Source organism: Macaca fascicularis, chromosome 14 (assembly GCF_037993035.2).
Source record: "Macaca fascicularis isolate 582-1 chromosome 14, T2T-MFA8v1.1".
NCBI lineage: Eukaryota > Metazoa > Chordata > Mammalia > Primates > Cercopithecidae > Macaca > Macaca fascicularis.
Genome location: NC_088388.1, coordinates 79,628,835 through 79,648,777, shown reverse-complemented (window position 1 = coordinate 79,648,777; position 19,943 = coordinate 79,628,835). Strand labels below are relative to the sequence as shown.

At 37.6% G+C, this 19,943-nt stretch overlaps 1 long non-coding RNA gene across 1 annotated transcript in view; it reads left to right on the top strand.

The window, feature by feature from the left end:
* LOC135967082 (uncharacterized) overlaps positions 1-19,943 on the top strand; it is a 1,183,085-nt gene that overhangs the window by 1,023,702 nt on the left and 139,440 nt on the right. The gene's annotated exons all lie outside the window — the stretch shown is intronic.

Genomic DNA, 19,943 nt, shown 5'->3' with positions numbered 1-19,943 from the left:
CTTACCCAGGGTTAATTGAATTCTTGCTTTTAGACAACTTCCTTTTTTATAGTGGTGAACCTTGCCCTTTAGTACGATTCAAGTGACTCTGGATAATTGTTCAAGTTCATCTTTGCTCTTGCTGGATACAAGGTAGTGGTATGTGGCTACAGGAAGCTGGTTCTACTGTCTGCTTCCACAATCTGCTTAAAAAACTTTCTGACTTTGTGAATATAGAGACCAAGTTTACCACTTGCGATGAAGAGACCAATTAAGATTCATTCCTCATTCTGTTTCTTTCCCGTGGGAGAAGAATCCCCATGGAATAAAATGAAACTGATTCCATGCACTAGTATGTGTAGGTTTCTCGCTTGTGCAAAGCTTAGCAATTTGTAGGAAACTTTGATCTTTTTGTCCAAAAAAAGGAATGTCCGACAGGCTTAAGCTTTTGTCCCTTTGCACTTAGACTTGAAGTTAGTAAATCCTTAAAGGCCTTTCAATAGCAGACTTCCAAAAGATTGGATTTAGGATTTCTAGCGTATTTTTTTCAGATTTTCAGCTGATTTTAGCTATAGTATACAGTAGATTAAAATTCATGTCTATGACTTTAGGACCAGCAGTAAAGGATACCAGTCTTCTGTGTTTAGGCAAGATTCATTTCAGTAGAAGATAATCTTATCTGACTAATTTTTGAGACCAGAATAAGCCTTTTAAGGTAAACCTCACAATTCTCGTTTTATGGTAATACTGGTCATTTTAGTCCCCTGGGTTTGGCATGGGAGATAGTGACTACACTGGTGTCTGACTTTAGATTTCTCCCTGAAAAATACAAGGGCTGCTGGTGAGAGCAGACTTGAGGTGATGATAGTTGGCCTTTGGTCTACAAAGATTTTGTAACTCCTTGGAAAGCTTCTTATAATCATTCTTAACTTCTGGATAGCTAGAAATTTAGAGTATTTGAAATCTGTAGGAATGAAATCTGTAGGAATGAAAGCCAAAAATGTGACTGACTTGGGAACAATTCTTAAACTGATTAACTGGCTGTAATACGGTTTTGTGAATTTATTGCACCGATGTTGTACCTTGTGGTATATCTGTGCCTATTAAATAAGTGTTGTTTTTTCGTCTTTAATATTGTTGTAAACAGTGGTGCCTATTATAGCATATATTTGATTTTTTAAAAAATATTTCATAAGAAAACTACCTTAATTTTACCTTACTTTCATTGTAAATAAGCCTGTCTTCCTATCTGGATTTTTTTATGTATACATGTTCTACTACATGTATACACATTTTTTTGTGTATACATATTCTACAGAATAACTTTTTCAGTTTTAATCCTTTATTATTTCTTCTAATTTGTTTTGTGTAAAAGGGGAAAAAATTCAAAAAGTTAGAATCTTAAAAAATAAAAATAAAAATAAAAAATTAACATTGACTCTACATACCAGAGCGCACAACAGGTGCTAGAATATAAAAGAAGATGAATCTCTGCCTTCAAGAGGTACAGGGTTTAATGAACTCTGGGTGACCATTTAGTTATTTGTCAAGCCTCTGTGAAGGGTATTCTGACATTGAGTGGCAGTTGCAGTAGTTGACCTTCGGACTTTATATTGGAGAATCCCGTGTGTGTGTGTGTGTGTGTGTGTGTGTGTGTGTATGTGTGTGTGTGTGTGTTTCTTTTTTCTGTCTCAGGTTATCTGGCAGGCTGGATCAGGCACACAACAAATGAAAGCTTTTATTATTACCTTAGAGAGGCAGCTTAGTAACATGGAGAGAGGTCAGATGTTGGTGCTAGAGATCTGAGTTCAAATCCTAGCTTTATCATTTAGGAGTTGTGACGTTGGATCAGTTATTTCACTTCTTTGAGCCTCTACCTTTATAAAGGGAAGACTATCTAACGAGGATATTGTGAAGAAAAGTCATGATACACATGAAGCACCTAGCACAGTTCTGGCACAAAGCAGGGCCCAGCTAAGGCCAGCCAGGGGTGGCAGCAGCAATCCTGAGCCATAACGCAACCAGGAGAAGTGACCTGAGCGGCAACAGCAGATGTGACAGCAACTTTCTTCTTCTCCTTGTTTGCTCAGATGCTGCCTTTATAATGGTAATGGAGTATTTTCAAATTCAAAGTCTATTCCAGAGATAAAGAAAAATGATAGTGGGTTTCCCTGTAATTAATGGCATTTTTTAGCATTTCAGTCAGATTTTAAATAGGATATAAGATGCCTTATGTGGTGAATAACACGTCTTTCTAGTTTTCTAGATTTATGAATTTAGCCCATATGAAATTAATTATTGTGGGTGTATTACATGGATGTGAAACATCTGGAATAATAGGATTTTATTGTTAATAGACCTCTCAGGAGCTCGTGACAAACATCCTTATAATAGCAACATATGCTGCTAGTTTAATGAGAACCATCCTTGACAATTAATGGTTCTTGTGCTTTCAGTAATTTACACATTTTCAAATTTTATATTCTTTATTTCCATCTTTATGGTTTCAGTTTGTGGCTTGTTTGAAATTATGGCCAGAACTCCTTACAGAGGAGAAAAAAAATTTATTTAGTGTATACTATGTGCCAAGCACTGTGCTATATATTTTATATATGCGAATGCACATGAACATGAAATTACTTTAAAGCCTGAAAACAACCAGGCATCTCTTTATTTACAAATAGGAAGCCTGAGGCACAGTGAGATTAGTAGCTCATCAATGTGGATGCTCCAGCTAGAATTAAAAGTTGAATTTCTCTGTCCTTTCAATCATTAGAAAAGAAAGTAGAATATTGTAGAAAAGATCCCCTTTTCTAGAAATCATATTTCTGCTTTCAATAGTCCTTTTAACTTTCTACATAACAACCTTCAATTTATTCCTGGGACATATTGGGCTTAAGCTGATGTGGGCAAGGAGTTAATAAAGATAACTGAATTTAAAATTCTGACGTATTTCAAAACTTAGTCTGTGCGTGGTACAAGGTCAGTCAAGAGCTATGGAAATATCCAAGAGGAGAATATTCTGTTTTTCCTTGTTCTCTTGATGCTGAGAAAAGGGAATTTTTACTGAACACTGACTATGCACAATTCATAGTTCAGCCATTGGATAACCTGCTTCTCTGAAGACGAAGGCTTGGCCCAGACCCCAAAGCTCAGCCTGCTGCTCTTCCCCCACAAGTTTGGTTCAGATTCTGTCAAATTAAACATTATTGATATATTTCAGGAAAATGACAGAAAGTGTACGTGATGTGGCCACCAAACCAGAAAACATGATCGGGGAACGGGAATAAATGGTAGGTGCACTGTTGCATGGAGAAGGCAGAATTAGTTCCCTGCATGCTTCATTAATCTGCATTTAGTCATTGTTGCCTTTGTACAAAGAGAAAGGCAAAATTCTTATTTCAGTATTCTATCTTATGTCTTCACAACACTCAATATTATTTGAAACAGTCCTGTTCAACTATTTAAAATCTTGAGTATTAATTCTTCCCCTCATAAGAATGTAAGCTCCATGATAGCACGTACCTTTCCTGTCTTTATTGAATGAATGAATAAATACCTTTATATTCAAACAGGATAAATTCTACCTTATATCATATATTCATTCACTGAATCATTTAAAGAATGTGTGTTGTATGCTGAAGTAGGTATATTCACATAATATATGCACACAAGTATGCACAAACAATAGGCAAATTTGCATAACAAGTGAGGTAGTAAGCTTCAAATAGTGGTTGGACCTCTGCCTTGTTCCATGAACTCGGAAAGCTCCACAGCTTTCTGTGCCTCTCTCGTCACATCTATAAAATGCTAAAGTATGCTGGCTTTAGCCTGCCCCAGCAATAGCATGTACTCTGTTGCTTCTGCCCTGACTTAGGGCTGGACCACTGAGAATCTGGCCTGGTAGAAAGTAGGTGATTTTCTCCTACTAAAACACAGCATCTAGACACAGCCTACAGATCGCACACCAGATGCTCCCTTTGCATGTTTATAAGCAAAATTGGGCACTTTCAGGAGCCCCAGGACGCAACAGGGATCTGTCCACTATCAGGTGTGATTGTGGGGCTAGATTGGCTGCTGTCTGGGCCCTTGGTTCTCCCTCCAGTCTCCACAGAAAGAGGACCCTGGTCCTCAGACTCTGGTCTGCTGTGGACTTGGCACATAGTAAGTCTGCTAACCCCTTTCCTGGAGTCTAGGCCCTGTGCTTGGCTTTCTAGATATTACTTTAGTATCTCCAAGTTCTATAGGTTGGCCAAACTCCAGATGCCCTAACTCCTTACATCTGATGCCTTAAATGCTGACATTTCAAGCCAAGCTTAAGTTTTTCTACAACTCTTCTGAATCTCCCAAGTCGAATAGCTGACAGATTCAAAAGAGATGTGAAAAAACTTAAGCTTGATCCTCCCTTATCACAATTAGTCTGGTGAATTTCCCTCAGTTACCACACTGTACTCACTACTGTTTCAGTGCTATGTAAAGGGGAAAGATGGTTATAAACTGTGTAGCATCTTGTTTGTGTTTATATGTATTTAGGACAGATCTAACAGGAGTCATTGAATACCCTTGCAAAATAAAGTCCCTTTGAGATGTGAAGAGTGTAATTTGCAAGATCAGTTGCAAACAATCTCCACTAATCATTAAATACAAGGTGCATTCACTCCTCAGGTGGGTAGTTTATGCTTCTAGGGTAAGCTAAATGCAATAAACTATAGACACATCCTTTCACTAATGATAGAAATTGCCTCATGATTAACTTTGGCTCAAGATATTCCTACACATGAAGATTGGAGCCACATTATAAAGCTGCTCTGGATTCTATATTATGAAGCCCAGAGTGACCTTAAGGGTTGAAGTAGTGGCCGGGCATGGTGGCTCACACATGTAATCCCAGCAGTTTGGGAGGCCGAGGTGGGTGGATCACCTGAGGTCAGGAGTTTGAGATTAGCCTGACCAACATGGTGAAACCCTGTCTCTACTGAAAATACAAAAATTATCTGGGTTTAGGTGATGGGTGCCTGTAATCCCAGTTACTCAGGAGGCTGAGGCAGGAGAATTGCTTGAACCCAGGAGCTGGAGGCTGCAGTGAGCCGACACGGTGCCACTGCACTCCAGCCTGGGCAACAGAGTGACTCCATCTCAAAAAAAAAAAAAAAAAAAAAAAAAAGATTGAAGTCATAAAGATGCCTAATATATATTTTCACTACCCCACTTTCCAAAAAGAAGGGAATAAGGCTACTGAAATGAATAAAGCCAGATTATATTCATCTTATTATTATTGTTGTTGTTATTTTTTATTTATTTATTTATTTATTTATTTATTTATTTATTTATTTATTTTTGAGACAGTGTCTTGCTGTGTCACCCAGGCTGTAATGCACTGGCACAATCTCTGCTCACTGCAACCTCTGCCTCCCGGGTTCAAGCAATTCTCTGCCTCAGCCTCCTGAGTAGCTGGGATTACAGGCATCCGCCACCACGCGCAGCTGATTTTTGTATTTTTAGTAGAGACTGGGTTTCACCATGTTGGCCAGGCGGTCTTTAACTCCTGACCTGGTGATCCACCCGCCTCGGCCTCCCAAAGTACTGGGATTACAAGCATGAGCCACAGCGTCCGGCCTCATCTTATTAGATCTTTAGTGAATAAAACTTTGACATATCCCTGCAGCCCAGCACCATACCTGGCACCAGGAAAGTGCTCAGTAAATGTTGGTTGAATGAAAGAATGTCAGCCACTGACCTTTTTTCCTTCATGGGTCATGGCAGCTGAGAAAGACCAAGGTCAGAGATAATGAGACTTCACAACCTCATGGCTACAGTGAGAATTATGGAACTGCTTTAGAAGTGAGTTATTTGAAGCTCGGTGGGAAAAGATTCTTCACCTTCCCAGATCTCTGCTGTCACTTTACAAAGAGAAATGAAGACTTATCTTGATAGCAAGAGACATTCAGGGATAAGGATCCTGAATAGGGTCTGAGTCTGGAGCTCTGACAGGGCAGTTGGTGAAGCAGCTTGAATAACAGAAGAGTCAATCTTTAGAATCCTCCACAGAGGCTTAGAAAGATGTGTAAAGCGCTTGGGATTTGATTTTACTTTTCAGGGTTTTCTATTCTGCTCTTGTACTTACTGTCACTGAATGGAACAGAAAGCAGACCTGTTACAATGTTCAAGTTGTATAGTTTGTGTGTATTTTAAAGAACAGGAAGAAAGTCGCGGAAGGCTTGTGAGAAGGATGCCTTTGTCTGATAAAAATGCCTTACAACATTTTGAGATGGAATGCAGAACTTGCTCGTCTTCCTTGGGGAGTTGATAATGTAGAATGAATTTGAAGATTTTCTTATAGTATCTGAACAAGAGAAGAAATATACTAACTTTGCAATCTATGAAAATCTGTCATTCACTAGCTCTCTTACTGCCTTGTAGTAGCTTAACTATTAACAATTATAAATGACGTAACTGTTGTCCTTTAAAGGAAATGGAAAGGAGATTATATTTATTATGTGTCTACTCTCTGTTCAACACTATGTGAAACATGTTGTAGTCCCATCACATTTAATACTCATAACCACCAGATGTATAATTATCCCTATTTTATAAATACTGAAATTGAGACACAGGAAGTAGAAGAGGTTTATCTTCTGGCTCTGTCTATTCCTTATCACCCATCATAAGCACAATCTGTCCTGAAAATGTTCCATATCTTTACCTGATAAAGGTACATCGTCCTTCCTCTGTGCCACCTCTGTACTTTGCACTTTGCATGTGCTTCTAATGTTATATCTTGGTATTTAAATTAATTTCTTTTCAAGTTTTGTTTCCCTTACTAGAGTATAAATCTCTAGATAGTCGGGGTTTTGTTTTTATCTCTGTATTCCTTGCAGTGATCACAGAAATGTTTAGTTTTTGAAGTAAATGCCACAGAGCCAGTTAGGCATGGAGTCAGAATTTAAAATTAACATCCTTTTGATTCGGAAAGCTCATGCATTTTTCATTATACTACAATGCCAAAACTTGAAGACAGACAGAAAGATTAACACAATTATATTATTAAATAATGCACTTAAGCAATACAATTATATTCAATTTACATACCTAATATAAATATATCAGGGTTAAGAAACAGGTAGGCAACTCATAGGTAAGGCAAATCTAGAAAATTTGCAGCCCAGAGAGAGGTTAAAGCTCATATAGTAAGTCTAAGAATATTGCTTTTGATTCACCAACTTACTATTATTTTTATTATACAACTACTACCTAATAGTCCTGTGGGAGATAGCAAGGTGAAAGCAGAGGGGATCCCGTCCTTAAGAAGTTTTCAAGTAACTAATATGGTGCAGGGAAATGTGTGCATACCATAGTTGGTTTTGTTTTGAGTTATTTCTCCCTCTGAGCTATGTCTTCCTCATGTTTAAACTGGTTCTATGAATACCCCTGAGGATCATCATGAAAACTAAAACAGATAACATATGCTATTGAACCTGGTGCCTAATGTAGATCAAGATAAATCAATGTTACTTCTCAGTCCAAATGCAGATATGACTATGAATATGGATATGGATATAGCCTTAAATCAGAGGCTTTCAACAGGGATGGGAGGAGAGAGACTTTGTTCTCCAGGTGACATCTGGCGGTTTCTGGAGTCATTTTTGGTTATCACAACTGGGGGTGTGTCACTGGCATTTAGTGACAGGAGTACTGCTAAACATTCCTCAATATACAAAACAATCTCTCATAACAATAAATTAAATAATTCTCTGGCCCCAAACATTACGGGCTCTGAGTGTAGATACAGACATAAAAGTGCTAAGTATTACAAGTATCAGGTCTACTTCTGTGAGAGTGCAGATTTGGAAATGGGATGATACCCTGGCTCTGAATCTGAGATGTTTATGAAAGAGCTGGAATTTATGTAGGCTTTGGGATTAAGTCAGGTAGAAATAAAGCAATTGGAATTCCAGGAGGTGCTTGATTAATGGGGAATAAAAGCATCTGGGGATCAGAGTCAACAAAATAATTTTTCCCAACAGATGATAAAATCTGGAAGAGTAAGTGGAGGACTTAGCAGGACTATAAAATAAGAATGTTGGTGTTGGAGGTGAGATGTGTGTATGAACAGGAAACGAGGAGCAAGATGTTAGAGGAAGGACAGCAACATAAACAGGGAAACATAAATAACACATATTATATTCCTTAATTCATCAAAAAAAAAGAGATTAAAAATATCAAGTGTTTTATACACACCAGAGACCTATCTAGGCAGTGGAAATAAAAAAAATAAAGCACCATTCCTCAAGTCATAATCTATTTTAATGTTCCCAAAGTATTTTCCTGATGAAGTTACATATTAAAACAAATTGAATCAAATGCTTTGTTTAGGAAATAGAAGATTAAGCAAACTTAAACAGCTATTTTCTTAAAGAGTACTACAGAAACTGGAATGGGCTTATGAGCTATGGTATATAACAATTCTAAATTTATGTCTATTATCCTAGTTCATTTTTTGTTGCGTATAACAGAATACCTGAAAGGCGGTAATTTATTTTTTTAAAAAAGGAGCTTCTTTCCCACTATTTTAGAGGCTGAGAAGTCCAAGCTCAAGGGGCCACATCTGGTGAGGGCCTTCTTGCCGGTGGGGACACTCGCCAGCATCCTGAGGTGGCGCAGGGCATCTTATGATGAGGGGACAGCGTGCTAGCTCAGGTCTCGCTTCTTCTAATAAAACCACCAGTCCCACTCCCATGATAACCCATCAGTCCATTCATCCATGAACAGATTAATCTATTCATGAGGACAGAGCCCTTCTGACTCAATCACCTCTTAAAAGCCCTACCTCTCAATACTGCCACACTGGGGACTAAATTTCAACCTGCATTTTCGAGAGGACAAATATTCAAACCATAGCATCTGTGAAGCACTTTGTTTTGAAGGAGCATCTTCCAGAGTCAATATTTAGCCAGGCTAAATTTAGAGGACACGATTCTAGCCCCGGGTCTCCCACCAGGACAGCCAGTAAGAAAACACTTAATGTTTTCATGATGGCATTGGAATTTGCAGAAATTGGCAAAGAAACCACTTCCGATGTTTCCAATACTTGAAATTTCTAGAAGAAAGGGTTTATTTTATTTTGTTTTGTTTAATAAGCAAGAAGGTTAAGACAATTTGTGGTTAGCCTCTGGCATGTGTTTGGTACTAAATAAAGATTTTTGAATGTAGTTAAATGAGTGAGACACTAAGAGTGGGCTAACAAAAAAGAGGAAGATAAAAAAAGCTCATGAAAGGAAAACGTGCAAAGCTTGGCAATAGAATGTATATATTGAATACAAAACAAGTAGGAAATTAAGGCTGAATAAGATCTCATCTTTTATATTAGAGAAAATTACAGTTTAACTCATGAGATCACAGAAAGGAGCATAATAGGGAAATCATATTAGAATAAAAGCATCAGACTGAGAAGCTGGATTTTGATGTCTAAACTAGGCCACTAATTTACTGTGTAAACCTGGCCAAGGCCCTTAACCTCTCAGGTCCTCACTTGGTTATTTATAAAACATAGATGCCTATGCTCCCAATGAGGATTAAATAGCCTTAATAAATATAAATACATATATGTGAATGCACATATACATATACATGCATGTATTATACAAACATAATGCATACATATAGGTATATATAGATATGCACATATGTGTAAAAGGAATTATTATCATTGTAGCTCATATTCTAGACCCATAACTGCTTTAATTAAGAATTTCAAAGATATACACTCTATTAATTACTCCATTTTTAAAAAATTAATGGGTACTATAAAATGATTTTCCTAACCATCTTTGGTTGATATCATAAATTCAACTTTTTTTAATATTCAAGTGAAACAAGGTTAATATGATTTTAATATTTATAATTAGTCATTATCAATTAATATAGTTTACTAAGCAGCAATTTGGTTCATAGTATCTGGGATACCAGATGCTGAGAGAATAAAAATCAACCTCAGTTCTCCAGGAGATTATAATCTAAGGTGCAGATAACTAATGCCCAAGCGAGTGGTGACAAGGGATAGCCCCAGCTGAGCATATTCCTTAAGGAAGGAGCATTGTTTTCTCATCTCAAGGGATAGTTTTCATTCCTATGTAGTGCATATCTGAGTGCATGGGTTCCTCCTGCTTTTCTTTTCTGGATTCCTGTGATGGAGGAGGCTTCTAGCCTGGGTTAGGTAGTAGAGGTGTAGCTAGAATGACCTATTTTAACACTATTAGTTATTAAATAGAGGGAGTAAGAAAGAGGGAAGAGGCCGGGCACGGTGGCTCACGCCGGTAATCCCAGCACTTTGGGAAGCCGAGGTGGGTGGATCATGAGGTCAGGATATCGAGACCATCCTGGCCAAAATAGTGAAATCCCGTCTCTACTAAAAATACAAAAAATTAGCCGGGCGCGGTGGCGGGCGCCTGTAGTCACAGCTACTCGGGAGGCTGAGGCAGGAGAATGGCGTGAACCCAGGAGGCGGAGCTTGCAGTGAGCCAAGATCTTGCCACAGCACTCCAGCCTGGGCGACAGATCGAGACTCTGTCTAAAAAAAAAAAAAAAAAAGAAAAAAGAAAGAGAGAGAGAGAAGAGTAGAAGAGTAGTGGATAAAAGTGACCACGGTATGCTCAATGTTGTTGTTGTTGTTGTTGTTGTTATTATTATTATTATTATTATTACTGAGATGGAGTCTTACTCTGTTGCCAGGCTGGAGTGCAGTAGCGTGATCTCGGCTCACTGCAACCTCCGCCTCCCTGATTCAAGTTGACCATGCCCAACTGATTTTTAGTAGAGACGGGGCTTCACCATGTTGGCCAGGATGGTCTCGATCTCCTGACCTCGTGATTTACCCGCCTCAGCCTCTCAAAGTGCTGGGATTACAGACGTGAGCCCCCACGCCCGGCCTAATGTCATTATTTTTTAAAAAATGAAAGTATGATTTGGGGCCTCACTAAGAGAGAGCACCATGCAGTTTGAGGAACAGAGAGAGAGAAAAAGAAAATTGTTTAGCCTATGAAAGGGAACGCTCACAAAAGCTATTACACACCTGCATGGTTTTCATTTGGAAAAATAAATGGAAGGCAAAATAGACTAGCACTCATTAAGGACCCAGTCTGTATATGGCAAGTTCTTGGGTGGGTACGTTACATTAATGTATAGATGAGCAAACTAAGACTGTGAGATTTCAAGAGGCTAGGCTAAGCTCATTCATGCAACAGGGATTCAAACAAAAGTCCCAACTTGCAAGCCTTCATTTTTTTTTTTTTTTTCCCCCGGAACCATTCAATAATGAAATGGATGGTCTTTGACATACTCAGCTCTGTGGTTTTGGAAGCATTAAAGTTGAAGCTGAGGGACTATGTTATAGTGGTGCTATTGAAGCAATTTTTGCATTTGCTGGGCTTTTAGAGTGATGATCTTCATGGTCTCTTTTAATGCAATGCAACTATTCTAGGAACCAATGAATAATTTGGAAAGGTGGTACATACCAAGCAGTTTCCAGAGAGAATTTCACTGCATTGCTATTCCTGATATTAGCTACTGACACGGTGAGAATAAAGGGTTTGAATGAATACGTCATTGAAGTTGAGTCAATGTAATCTTTCAGAGCTGCAATTATATATTATATACTAGTTTTGTACCTTATGTGTTATTAGGGGAACAGACAAATGAAAGCTCTGTCCCTCAAATGACAGATTGGTCAGGAATTTCTTCTACCTGCTGGCCCTAACACTGAAGTAGTAAAACTGTAAGTAGGACCAATCCAAGGTCAGACATAGGGAAAAATATAGGTGGTGTGTCAAACTATATTACATAGAGTAATACCAGGTTTGGGAGGAGAAGAATCAGGAGCCAAATCAAAATAAGAAATGTCAGATAGCCTAGAATCCAAGACATGATCGGAAGTCAGAATAGATGTGGATTAATGAGTTCAACTCAATTCAACAAATACGCATTGATTATAGTCTAGTGGGAAAAATATACAGGTTAAAAAATAATTAACATATATTGCAATAAAAAGGGAACCATAATGTATGTGGTCAGATACTACTTTGTTTTTTTAATTCGACATTATTATTTCTAGCATTCATTGATGCTGTTGTGTAGTTGAAATGTATTCATTTTCACTATTGAAAAATTGTACATTATGTGGTTATATTACAATTTCAAACCTCAATATAATGCAAAGTAAATAACATAGTGCTAAAAAATGAGAGCACATACACTTGATATGAAAACAAAGTGAAGAGAGTTATAAATATGCATTTCAGGATAGTGATAATTCTAGGATAAAATGAAAAATTAGTCCAGGAAAGAGGCATATAGGTAGAAACTGGAATAGGGGTAATGTTCTAGTTCTCATACGTGGGTGGTGGGTTTATAGTTATTTATTTTAATGCTTCAGTGTATATAGACATATAAGTATATGTATGAACTATATATAAATGTATCTACATATAAATGTTACATATTTATTATATATATATCATATATACTACAAAATAAAACATCCAAAAAATTTTTAAGTTGAATATGTAGTGAACAATAAAGACATATATGCATAGAATGCAATGATCCAAGAAGACAGAGGAGTTGATTGTCTTGGTTAGGTAGATGATAAACGAGATTTTTTTTTTTTTTTTTTTTTTTTTGAGACAGAGTCTTGCTCTCTCGCCAGGCTGGAGTGCAGTGGCACGATCTTGGCTTACCGCAATCTCTGCCTCCCGAGTTCGAGTGATTCCCCTACCTCAGCCTCCCGAGTAGCTGGGACTACAGGTGCACGCAACCACGCCCGGCTAATTTTGTGCATTTTAGTAGAAACAGGGTTTCACTATGTTGACCAGGATGGTCTCGATCTCCTGACCTTGTGATCTGCCTGCCTTGGCCTCCAAAAGTTCCAAGGTTACAGGCATGAGCCACCAGGCCCGGATGAGACTTTTTTTTTTAAATGTGTTATATCTGAGTTGGATTTTTGAGGAGTACATAAATGTTGACCTCATTCATAAAGAAAAGGCATTCCAGGAAGAAGAAAAAAAGGAGTGTCTGCCCTAGAAAACGTGTTGTACACTTCTGCACATTATTTATCATTCCTCATATAATATCTCTAACATCACAATATGTGTATATAATAATATATAATTGTTGAATAAATGAAGATACTCAGGATTGACAGATACAGTGTATGTAGTGTGTGGATGTGTGAATATGAGGAACCTGTTGGGAATAAGGTTGAAGAAGCAGAAAGAAGCTGCTTAAGGAGTTTTATTGCCTTTCAAAGGATCTTAAGGAAAGTAATACAGTGTTTTAGGTGGGGGAATGACAAATTTGACTTAAATGGTAGACGCTCTGGCTATATCATGTGAAGGATGGCTTGGGAGTTGGAAGGATGGTGGTGGTGGGACCCTAGATCATAAAGAAGGAGGCTAACTAGGAGGGGGTGAACTAGTTCCCACAGGAGGTGACAATGTGGAGTGGGGACAGCAACCTGGGAATGGCCAGGGGATCCTTTTCAAATTGTCAGTGAGGAGCAGGACAAGGAGGTAGATTCACCAGCATGAAATCTAGGAAAACTTGCCAATCCCATAGCATAATTCTCTTGGTCTTAAAGAGACACCTGTCCTTCCCGTAGTGTTTTTCAGAGACTACTGTTCTTTTTTTCAACCTCTTGGATTTTAACTTTGGTTTGAATAACAATACTAATTGGACAACTTGTTTTAGAAGTGCGTACACTTTTTGTGATAGCGTAAAACACTTAAAAAATAAAACTGGCTAAAACTCAGGCCCTTCTTCTTCTTCTCCTTTGCCTTTTTCTCCTCCTCCTCCTTTTTTCTTTTTGCAAATGGGATAAAGCAATGGTCCCCTATAATAACTCTTATAGGCATGAACCAAACATCATGGTGTTTTTTTTTTTTCTGACTCTGTCACATGACTCTAGTTTGGTATGCTGACACATACCAGCACATATTTATTCACTCATACCATAAGTACCTGTTAGTGCCCTGGGGGCACTGTGGTATGCTGACCATATCCTACCTTCAGAGCGCACCTGCTCATACTTCCAGATGTTGAAACTGTTGGCAGATGATGTTTCTTAAATGAATCCCTCTCCAGAAACTGCCTCCAGCCAGAGAACCACTTTGCTCAAGATCTTACCCACTCCCAGAGGAGAGCATGCATTAATGACTGGCCAATGAGTTGGTTAAAATCCACCAATTTGCCTCAAGGTGGGACAACTCTGAAGAATTAATCCAAGTTTAGAATTCCCCATAAGATAGGCTAAAGCTGTTATTATAATTGCATTGCAATTCAACTACTCTCTTAGCCCCTACTTTGACCACAGCTGTGATCATTCCCAATAAACTTCTTGCACACAAATTCCCATCTCAGACTTTGTTTCTTAAGGAGCTCAAACTAAGTTTCCTGCCATGTGTTTGCCATAGCGCGTGTAATGATTCTGAAGAGACCACATAGGTACAGAGATAAAAGTTAAAGCAGGAGCAACATTTAAAGAGTATGTGAGGGCAGATAACCATGTGTGTGTACTGTGTGTGAATGATAGATATATTGCTAGCTTTGAGAAGTAGATTGGTAAAATTCAAGAAGTTTCATGAAGGCATAACATAATCTTTTGAAGCCATCGGGATAGTATATTCTTATCTCTTTAAGAACAAGAGAGATATGCTTTGAGGATTGGCAACATTTTCTGTCCGCAGACATGCGTGCAGTCTTAGTTATCACTCTACTGAGGATTTACTGTGCCTCAAAGCTTTAATCTTAGGGAACATTGATTTACTCTTCAAAAATTTTAGGGGCTCTGCTGACATCCAGGCCAAGGGAAGTTTAACTTTGTATTGAGACATTTTTCTTTTCCTGTGTATATACACAAGGCAATGAAGGAAATAATGTTAAAGGATGGCTGAGTTCATGGTTTCAGTGTATGAGGGTCACCTTGTTTTATATAGGCCACAAACCAAAGCTGAAGAAAGAAAGCTATTTGTTAATCAAACTGTGTGGGATTTTGCAGCCTAATTTGAGTGGGCAATATTCTTGCTCACAGCAGTCTAGGTTAAAACTTAAATGATGATACATTATTATGCCAATTAAAAATTCAAAAATAAATGCAATATATAAACGTGGCTTTCCCCACCAACATACGCATACCCACTGAGTTTTAGAAGTAGCAAGAGAAGAGTTCTCCAAGTTTCTTTTTTCTTCACAGCCCTTTAAAATGTCAAAGGTGCAAATGAAGCCCAGCCTCTACAATAAGAGCTGTTATTCAGTTGAATGATAAAGGGCTCTCTTTTGTGTTGGATACTCCAGACTTACAATGACATAAATGAGAAACAAATACAAAAACAAAACAGGTGAAAGCATGCGCTTCATGAAAGACAGACCCAGATTTCTATTACTCATCCTCCATTTACTCGATGAGTGGACTTGGGTAAATTACTCAGCTTAATTTCAGTTTCATCATCTGTAAAATGAGAATAATAAATTTCTCCTGAGTTGTGTGATAATCATGTAAGTTAATGTATGTAAAGTGCATAAAGGGCAGAAGGGCATATAGGATATTCTAACGTATAAATTTTTGAGTAGGTTCTCAGGATATTTTAAAGTATATGCATAGAAATAAATTCAAGATCAGACATACAAACAGGAATTTCAGTCAAATTTCTTATATGATAGCCTTTGTGGGGAGGGCACTGGGAAAGACCTGGGGCTTCTATATTTTGACTGGTGATTAAATTTTTGCCACAATTAGAGCTTTAAGACTGTAGTTCAAGGCCAGGTGTGGTGGCTACGCCGGTAATTCCAGCACTTTGGGAGGCCAAGGCGGGCATATCACGAGGTCAGGTGATCAAGACCATCCTTGCTAACATGGTGAAACTAGTCTCTACTAAAAATACAAAAAATTAGCCGGGAGTGGTTGTGGGTGCCTGTAGTCCCAGCTACTCGGGAGGCTGAGGCAGGAGAATGGCATGAACACAGGAGATGGAAGTTGCAGTGAGCTGAGTTCGTGCCACTGCACTCCAGCCTGAGCAACAGAGCAAGACTCCATCTCGAACAAATACAGAAATAAACAAACAAATAAATAAATAAATAAATAAAAAGGATTATAGTTCAAGTCCTTGGCCCTTGTTAAAAGAGAGCTATAATGGGAAAAGGGTATTATGGTGTGAAAGGAAGAACACTTGGATGGGCAGTGATGTCCCCTGAGTGGTTACTCTAGTTCTGCCACCAGCTGGTTTTGAGGTCACTGTATCACCGTGAGCTGTGATTTGCTCATCTGTAACACTGGCATTCTCAACTGGGTGGTCTGTGTATTTTTGTGTTAATACCTTAATTCCAACATATACTGATTTGCTGATGTTCTAAGTAACTATTCTCGTTTATTTACTGTGGGTACTTGGAAACAGACATAGTCAATGCCTTCATGGAATTTAACATCCAAGGAGTCTAGGAAGAGATACAGGTGGAAAAAAGGTAAGCAATTAAAGTAAAGTACAATAAGTACTTAAATGTACAGGGAGAAACACTTAACCTGTTTTGGAACTATCAGAGACTTCCTTTAAAAGGTAGAGAACAGGAGAAAAGGAGAAGAGATGTCTAAGGTTGTCCAAAGGCCTGAAGATGAGAAAGAGAATAATTTACATTCTAGAAGCTGAAACAAATTTTGTTTGACTGGAACAGATTGTACAAATAAAAAAAAAAGAGGAAATGTATGTAGAGAAATAAGGAATGGTGCAGTAGTACATGTTCTCATCCCTCTTTGTATTCAAGGTGTTTAATGATCAAGAATGATTTTTGAATCATCAAACACATGAGGGATAAATTAAACTTTTATCCTACTTTTCTACTTCATTGTAAATGAAAATTCTGACAGCAAATTTTTATAAAGGATCCCAGGGGGAGACAAAATCATTTGACGTGTTGAGGCTGTAAGGTGCACTACCAAGAAGAAGAAAAGATCTATGAGAGGAGAAAGGAACTGATATTCATTTCTTAATACATTAACTCTATATTTATTGATCTACCTATCACGTGCCAACTACCGCTCTCACTCCCGGGAAAATGGCAGTGAACAAGATACCCAAGACTCTGTGCTCAATGGAGGTCAACATGCAAGATGAATCTTGTACATGTAGTGTCTCATGTACAGCTCATGGGAGGCATGATGTGTCTCTGCAAAGGGGAAATACCCTCTATTCTTTAATCAGGTTCAAGTGTTCTGTTTATTTATGGCTTTGAGAAGGATGTTCTGGTTGTGCTCAGACTGTGTTACAAAATTGTCATTAATTTGCCATGTTCACAAGTGAAAAAGACCTTCAATATACACTCATGTGTTAATATGGCATTAGTATTATATTTAGTATGTTTACTTAGTCATTCAAATAACAGAAAAGTGTGGCATATAATCTTTAATAATAGAGTATTTTTCTCTTTCTTTGAGCCACTAGGAAATTAATATTCTTAGGTTGAAATGAAAGGTCTCATAATATGAAGAAAGCACAAAATTTGAGTTTATAATGTTACAAAATAGGTTCATTTTAATTACAATTTTGAGTATTAAAAACATTACCTAGAAAGAAATTCGATTTCATGATCTGAAAAGAATTGAGGAAGGTGCAAGTTTTACTTTTCGAGAAACTAGTTTCATGGGGAGAAACCCGGAACTGAAAGTCAGGATTTGGTTCTTATTTCAGTATTAAACTTACTTAGGTTGTGATGTTAGAAAACTGATTGAGAGAGGAAAATACTGACCTCCAATAAAAGAAAGCTTATCTTCTAGGATCAGATATTGAAAAAAAAAAAGAAACTGTCAAATGAAAGAATTATTAACCTTGCTCTATGTAGGTACAGTACAGTAAGACTGACAAAAACCAGACTTGTAGCTGTAGTGAAAAAAAATCTTCAATTACTAATAGAAGTATTATAATGATTATTACTATAACTAATAGACAAATTTTATTATTTTATTATAGTAAAGATTATAGGCTAGGCATGGTGGCTCACGTCTGTAATCCTAGCACTTTGGGAGGCTGAGGCAGGAGGATCACGAGGTCAGGAGTTCCAGAGCAGCCTGGCCAACATAGTGAAACCCTTTCTCTACTAAAAATACAAAATTAGCCAGTATACAAGTATCACCTGTAATCCCAGCTACTTGGGAGGCTGAGGCAAGGAGAATCACTTGAATCTGGGAGATGAAGGTTGCAGTGAGTCAAGATCGTGCTACTGCACTCCAGCCTAGGTGCCAGTGCAAGACTGCATCTCAAAAAAAAAAAAAAAAAGGTTTTTATATATATATATATATATTTATATATATATATATATATATATATATGTGTGTAAGTGCCATGATGCACACTTACTATATAATGCACAGTATTCTAAATGCTATTCATACATTTAATAATTTAATCAACAAAACAATACTATAAATGAAATATTATTATCATCTCTGTTTTGCCTGTGAGAAAACTGAGGAATAAACAGGTCAAGTAATTTTGCCCCAAGCCACACAATAAGTAATTGATGGGCCTAGTATTTCATTCTAGACAATCTGACTGTGGAACGCACACTAATAAAAAAATTATTTCAGGCAGAGTTTGCCAGGGGTTAAATCCGCTTCTTGAACAAAGAGAGAGTTATTTGCACCTAACATTTTCAGACGGAAGCGAGGTTGAATACTTGATGAAGGGCATGCAGGTACTGGGTGAGTATTTGAGAAAGATAACCCCTAGGACTCTCTCTGATCCTGACATGTTTCCATTCTATATAAGCAACTCCAAGAGTAAATCAGCTTTGCCAGATTAGATGGTCAAAAATAATACTGGACTGAACCATAGTCATGCTCTTTCATTTTTACTAAATATGTACTTGGATCTGCTTGAACAGAACAGTCTTCATTTCTTGTTTTTACTCCTAGAGTCTAATAGAGACGCTGTTCATTGTGTAAGTGCTCAAAACATGCTTGTCATTATTCTTACCTCTATGACCACCAGCAAAGTCACTATTACTAGACAATGTAGTACATTGAAAGGAACATTAGAATTGGAACCCAAGGTCTTTGGTTGTAGCCTGAACACATCAGGTGCTAGGAATGTGACCAGGCCCAAGTAACACAAATTTCTTCAGCTTCACTTTTTCTGTTTGTAAAATGTAGGTGACAATGGTGTCTATCTAACCAAGGTAATGTTCTAGGGCCTAGAATCTCACTCTTAGAAATCCTCACCACTGTAAAGAAAGTTCAGTTGAGTTTTAAACATTATCCCTTAACTCCAAATATTGCTAGCAATTGCAAGTATCCAATATTATCCTTTTGAAGGCTTAAAAATGTTTTATCATCCTTTTTAAATTTCAGTTAAGCTATTTTTTGTTTTTTCCTTTAGAAGCCTAAAGGGAATAGAGCAAACATGAGAAAAAAAAAACTATCTATCTTTCCAAAATAAATACTAGGTTTTGATTTACAAAATAAAAACACTTTAATTTTTTTTTCCTTCACCATCTTTTTTTTAGTGGAAGTTAAACATAATATATTCCACAATTAAAAGTGCTTTCCACTGTTTTTGCTGAGGGGAACCTAGAACTGCTGGCAAATGGCAACACCACTAAAGCTTTGAGCCTCAGCAAGATAAATCCTGGTTCACCGCCTGCTGACAAGCCCAAGTAAGGAGATAAAGGTGACAATAAACAGGCACCAGGAAAATGTGTATTGCTTCTGGGGAAAGGTTGTACTTGTCAATATTTCCTCAGGGCTTTGTTCAGTTTGCTGTCTTTTTCTAAATCATCCTTGGAAATGTGGATTCAAAACAGGTCTTCCCAAAATGGGTGTAGTGGAGTTGGAAACAAATTTTGTAATTCTGAGTTCTCTTCATCTGTTCTGTTGACTAAAAAAGGGAAGTACAAAAGATATACTTGTTAGTCCTGCAGAAAATCTTTCT